Genomic DNA, 7,030 nt, shown 5'->3' on the forward strand with positions numbered 1-7,030 from the left:
CTGGTCCGGATATAATCCATCCTAATGGGGTCCGTTGAAGTAATGGTTGTCCTTGTCCTAGGTTTATATGTAGCGGCTCGATGAGTTGTGGGACACATTCGGCCTAAGCAGCAAATCGATCCCTTATGGCTGATTGAAATTGGGATCTGCTAAACGCAGTTCTGGTGGAGTATTTTTCGGGCGCATAATTGGCTCAGATGGTTGATTCGTCATGAGTTCTGGTAGTACATAAGACACAATTTGTGTTTTGAAGTTTGTGGTTAATGAGAACATATTTAGTACTGTTCGGGAGTTCGCTTTTTTTGTACCTCCTATGCCCTGGTAATGCCGAGTTTATCAGCCAGTTCCTGAGAAATTAAATTCACTTGTGATCCGGAATCGAATACAGCGCGGCATTTGTGACGTGCTTCGGTAGGACCTTGAACTTCCACTTGCGGTTGCTAGTAGTACATAAGGTGTTGTAAGTTGGCAGGTTGTGGATGCGCTTGTTCGCGTGGACGTATTATGCAGCATTGACTTGAGAACCTAGATTTGCATGAGTTAACTGCATGGTATAGGGTGTAGTATGCACATATATTGAATACCCACTTGTAATGGTCACCTGTGCTGCCAATTCGAGTTTCAAAAAAATTAGATTAGAATAACGTCTAATCTTAACGAAACTCTCCACTTTTATCGATAGGTGTTAGCAATTTTTTTTGTTTTATTCATTCCTAATGTGCATACTAGGCGTTCGTACTTACCTTGACATTAGCCCTAGCAGCTTTTTAGGTGCCTTCAAAAGTCTTTTTCTTTTTTGAGCTGTCAAACTAAGCAGATGCACACCTTAGTACCAGCTACAACATATATATAAATCAAGTGGGTGAAACACGTGCAAATTGATCACAACAAAATAAAACAAATTAAATCTGAAAAATCCCCACACATCATTGGGCAAAGAAGTAAAGCAAAGACATCATTAAAGTCGCAAACAAACCTAGCCTGGGATCAGGTAATGATTTTCAAGCTCGCCAGCCGAATTTTTATCTCAACCTTGTTTCCATAAGGCGTCTTCTATGGCCGAAAATCCACGAGAGTCCCACCCGCACCACCTGGATTCCATACCTGGATCATTACACATAGTTTTTATCAGGATGAGTAACCCTATCAAAAATAAAAAAACACCCACTTAGTTTATCCCGTCTACATTTATTCGCAAATCAATACAGATACACCGGATAGGAGAAATTTCGGATATCACCTATAAATATAAAACGATATCAAAGTATACAATAGCGAACGAGAGTCGCCTTCCAATCGTTTATTACATTTCTGTTGTTGTTCACAAACACAAAAATTAAATTACATTAAAATATTACGAACTTATATTGAACTAGAAATTGAAAAAAAAATTAGATGTAAAAGAAATGAATACAAAAGAAATTATAGATATAGAAAAATAATAGTAATAATTATATTCAATTACATTAAAATAGTATGAACTTATATTGAACTAGAAATTTAAAGAAAAAAAAAATATATATATAGTGAAAAGAAATTATGAATTTTATTAAAGTACATTAACTTCTACGAACTCGAATTGAACTAAAGAAAAACAAAAATGTAAATAAGGAAAGGCATGCAAAAAGAGAAATAATGTAGTTGTAAGATATATTTAAGAAATTCAACCTCTCAACTAATCAGCCCAACCTCTACGAGACTCCAACATGAAGGCCTTCATCGAGGATCATCACATTGGGGTGAGTGAACAAAAAAATAAAACCTAAAAGATAACTAAATACCTAAAAGAGAAAATTTTAAAAGATAACTAAATACCTAAAAGAGAAAATTTTAAAAGATAACTAAATACCTAAAAGAAAAATTTTAAAAGATAACTAAATACCTAAAAGAGAAAATTTTAAAAGATAACTAAATACCTAAAAGAGAAAAATTTTAAAAGATCAGAATGTGTAGGAGGTTAAAAATTCTAAGAACTGGTTTGTAAGATTTAAAAGAAAAAAAAAATGTATATGAAAAAAAAAAAAAACAAATTACCTATCAATCGGGCAATTATGCTATTCTGCCATGCTCATATCAATAACCACTAATAATCTCTGCCAAGCCGATAAGCTTGCAGACAGCAGGTGCTTGTTTGTTTTGCTTTCGTCATGTGTTTTTTTTTTTTTTGCTAGCCTAAACCTTCAAGTGCATTCGAACTCAAATAGAGCAACTTAGCATCTTAAAATTTGTTGTCAATTTTAAATCTCAAATAATGAATGAGGTCCACCTTATTATTATTATTATTATACTATATTATTAAGATAGGTTTTAGCCAATAATGTTAATTAACCAAAAATTCTAAGATCATACCTGAATTCAACATGAAATTACTTCTCTTTTATTATTGTAAGATCCTAAAGTTAAGGTGAAGTTTGTGAAAATATATTACTTTAAAAAAAAAAAAAAAAATAGAAGTATGAGGGAGTAAGTCAGTTTTTCCGTGACCTTGGAAATGTGAGGAGAAATGATAATTGGGGTCTTAACAACAATTCTCTTAAGACTAAGGTAGGGTGGGTAGTGAAACCGTGTCCGAATTCTAACATCATTGTCGGCACATTTTTTTTTTTTCTTTTTCTCTGTTGTGATTTCTTTCCTCCTTGTTATCATGCAATTCCTAAGCTTATCTTCTCGGGGGCAATGACCCCAAGTTTTCTGGTTTTTTTTTTTCAGTAGAAATTTAGTTTCAGTAGGGACTCTTTAATGATTCTTGTAGTGATCAAATTTACTGATATTAGCAAAACCCACCCCATCTCCCGAAAGAGCTACACTTAATAAGGGTCCCGTTGCTAGTATCTAGTAAATTATGCAGTAGCTGGATTTGCCTATTATGGCAGCCCGAGAAAAACTTTGATACAGCTATGCAGGAGGTTACACACTGTACCGAAAATACTTGAAGGGTACGCACTGTAACACTTTGTTGTAGTGTTTACATATTTCAAAGTCCCGGTCATAACTCCTAAGTGGCCGAAATATGATCCGATCGTTATGGCTTAGCCCACACACGGGAAATGCTAGCGTCGGCATAACTGCAACAAACGGACAGCATATGCATACCCATCGCGCCTACACTTGAGAGCGCATAGCAATATACATAAGTATATAGATACATAGCCGTCTTTCTGCCGCTGCCTGCGATCAGCGCAGCTATGAGACTTAGCTTTAATGAGACTTAAAGAATATTGTAAAAATCAGAGACATTTCGATCGTTGGAGCGGTACCATTGCTGCCGCTCTATCTATCTAGGTCATAAATGCACTAATAAAGGAATACTTCCAGATGACAAGAAATACGATGTCATTATGAACTACCCAGTTCCGCACGACGCGAATAGTGCTAAACGTTTCGTTTCATTTTGTAACTATTATAGACGTTTTATAAAAAATTTCGCCGACTATTCACGGCACATAACAAGATTATGTAAAAAGAATGCTCCTTTTAAATGAACAGATGAGTGTGAAAATGCATTTCAATAGTTAAAAACAAAACTTATGGAACCTACCTTGCTACAATATCCAGATTTCACTGAAGAATTCTGTATAATAACAGATGCAAGTAAGCAAGCATGTGGAGCGGTTTTAACTCAAAACCATAATGGTCTCCAACTTCCCATTGCATACGCATCAAGAGCATTTACAAAAGGTGAAAGTAACAAATGTACTACTGAGCAGGAATTAGCTGCAATTCATTGGGCGATATTACATTTCAGACCATATATATATGGAAAACATTTCTTAATAATCATGTAGCTGATGCTTTATCAAGGATAACCATCAAAGATCTACAAAGTATAACTAGAAATATATTGAAAGTCACTACCAGATATCAAAGTAGACAAAAATTCCGCGCGGAAAATCAAAAACAAGATTTATATACTAATGGAGTTAATGACTTAGATCAATTTTTCCAAAGGCTTGAAATGCAAGTCGGTATACATAAAATCAGCCAACTCAAAGTGGCACCGTGGGAAAATATCTTTGAACATACTTCAATAGATAATTTTAAATTAATGGGCAATAAAATCTTGAAAACATTAAGAGTAGCGCTACTCAACCCTGGACCCAAATAACAAATTCAAAAGGAAAAGAAGCAATTTTGTCTACATTTCATGATGATCCAATTCAAGGAGGTCATACTGGCATATCAAAAACTTTGGTCAAAGTAAAAAGAAACTATTACTAGAAAGGCATGTCTAAAGATATAACTGAGTACGTAAGAAAATGTCAAAAATGCCAGAAAGCCAAAATAACTAAACACATAAAGACTCCTTTAGCAATTACAGACAATAAATGCTTTCGACAGAGTGATAGTGGACACCATTGGTCCACTGCCAAAATCAGAAAATGGCAATGAGTATGCAGTCACTTTAATATGTGATTTAACTAAGTATTTAGTTGCCACACCTGTTCCAAATAAAAATACCAATACTGTCGCTAAAGCAATATTTGAATCTTTTATCCTGAAGTACGGTCCAATGAAGACGTTCATTACGGACATGGGAACAGAATATAAGAATTCAATTATAGACGATTTATGCAAATATTTAAAAATTGAAAATATTACATCCACAGCACACCACCACCAGACAGTTGGAACAATAGAAAGAAGTCATAGAACTTTCAATGAGTACATACGATCTTACATGTCGGTTGATAAAACTGATTGGGATGTATGGCTTCAATATTTTGTCTTTTGTTTCAACACGACCCCCTCTATGGCACATACTTATTGTCCATATGAGCTAGTATTCGGTAAAACAAGTAATTTACCGAAACATTTTAATAGCATAGATAGTATAGAAGCACTATATAATATAGATGACTATGCTAAGGAGAGCAAGTATAGATTAGAAGTAGCCTATAAAAGAGCTAGAGTTAGTTATGTTAGAAGCAAATAAGAATATAATAACTATACGATCATAAAGTAAGGGATATAGATATATCAGTAGGTGACCAAGTTTTATTAAAAAACGAGACAGGTCATAAGTTAGATCCTAATTATACAGGTCCGAATATGGTAACGAAAATAGAAGAAAGTGATAACATAGTAATAACAAATAAACATAAGAAACAAACAAAGGATAGATTAAAAATCTTTATTTCATAAATTGCACTAATGTAGAATGTTCATACAAAGATAAATAAATAAACATTTTCTATTAATAATTTCATTTTCTTTAATTCTAATAACATAATACAAAAAAAAATAAATAAAAAAAAGGATGTATTAACTAGAAATTTTTATTATAAAAATAACTTCATTACATTACGTTATTTTTCAAAAGGAGGGAGATGTATATGCACATATATTGAATACCCACTGTACCGGAAGTGTAACACTTTGTTGCAGTGTTTACATATTTCAAAGTCCCGATCATAAAGCCGAAATATGAACCGATCGCTATGGCTTAGCCCGCACACAGGAAGTGCAAGCGTCGGCATAATTGTAACGAACGGACAGCATATGCATACGCCTACACTTCAGAGATATAAAAGTAAATTCCTTTATACATAAGTGTATAGGTATTTAGCCGTCTCTTTGCAGCCCGCTTGGGAGCAGCGCAGCAATGAGACTTAGCCTTAATTAGACTTAAAGAATATTGTAAAAGAACAAAGAAACTTCGATCGTTGGAGCGGCACCATTGCTGCTCCAATAAAATACACCAGAAAATCAAAATATTAAGAAATACAAAATAAAACTCAACTTATTTCACTATAGATTTTCGAAGGTAGTCCTCGTCGTCCGCAAAATCTCAAATCTGTTACCACCTCTAAGTGTACCGCCTTGGTTCAAAAACAACAAAAGACTGCTAGATACACCTTATGTGGTCGTTTTCCTCGGATTTTATTGTGAGTCCAAAAGAGCCAGCTCTTTTCCTCTTAATGACCAAAATCGTTGTCTAATGTTGCATAATAATGCCTGTGGTACTGTTTCCATTAAAATGAGAGTATTTTCAATGGATGGTTTGGAGATAATAACATTGGATGTGTTGCATCATACGATAATGCGGCGTTTTGCAGTCGTCCCCCTACTCGAATTATTCCGTCCGTGTCTATGAACGGATCTAGTGCTCGTAATGGATCGTTTGGTCTGACAGTTTTCGTCTTCTTGAGTTGTAACATGGATGTTGGAAAATGCTGAGATTGTACTTCCCGAATTATCACTCTTAACGCCTCATTCGGCCTCATAACGGTTTTAATTTAAGTCGCGAGAGAGAGTGGACGTGTTTCTGTGCTGCTCCGCCAGCAGCTTTGCAAATACAAGAAAACTCAGTGATAAAACAAAAAAAGCGGTGTGCTCAAGAAATCACGAAAGGACGCTTTTGGACACACATAAGTCTCGAACTTATAGTGTCCAATAACTAACACAAAATCAAAATGTATTAAATTCAAAAATTGAAATGCCATCCCGACAAACTAAATAACAGCTTGTGCACATTCATTTAAAGAAATAAGAGCGGCCCTCCTGCCTGCAGTACCTAACATAAGCAACAACAACATGAACGAAAGTAAGCTCTCTGTCCCAGAAACAGAGCGTAGATGATCTTCCAATGCCTATTTCTCATTCGTCGCAAACGAAGAGCGTGCAAGATCATGCTCTCCCGCTCTCCCAGGCACAAGCAGTACCGTAACCTGGAGTGCGCAGTGCACCTCCCCAGCACTATCAACCTCTGGTCTATCAACTCCGTTAAATTTGCCTACAACGAGCACTACTACATCGATTACCACATCGTGTACATCAACCTCAACAACAACATCGGTAGCTGTCTCTCAGCCCCCCCGAGCAACAATCTAAACGGGCATTGACCGATATATCCAAGTAAAACGAAACGAAACGTAGCCGTATCTCAGCCGCTGCCTGCGAGCAGCGCAGCTATGAGACTTAGCCTTAGTTAGTCTTAAAGAATATTGTAAAAATCAGAGACCTTTCGGTCGTTGGAGCGGCACCATTGCTGCTCCAATAAAATAAACTCCAAACATATTTCAATACAAAA

General features: G+C 35.5%; 1 long non-coding RNA gene across 1 annotated transcript; it reads left to right on the top strand.

Moving 5' to 3' along the window:
- The first annotated feature begins 254 nt into the window (after positions 1–254).
- On the top strand, positions 255–1,381 carry LOC123258205. The gene is made up of 2 exons (XR_006507995.1): positions 255–991; positions 1,047–1,381. It is a non-coding gene; the product is annotated as an uncharacterized LOC123258205 (long non-coding RNA).
- Positions 1,382–7,030: the final 5,649 nt, after the last annotated feature.

Source organism: Drosophila ananassae (genome assembly GCF_017639315.1).
Source record: "Drosophila ananassae strain 14024-0371.13 chromosome Y unlocalized genomic scaffold, ASM1763931v2 tig00000105, whole genome shotgun sequence".
Taxonomy (NCBI): domain Eukaryota; kingdom Metazoa; phylum Arthropoda; class Insecta; order Diptera; family Drosophilidae; genus Drosophila; species Drosophila ananassae.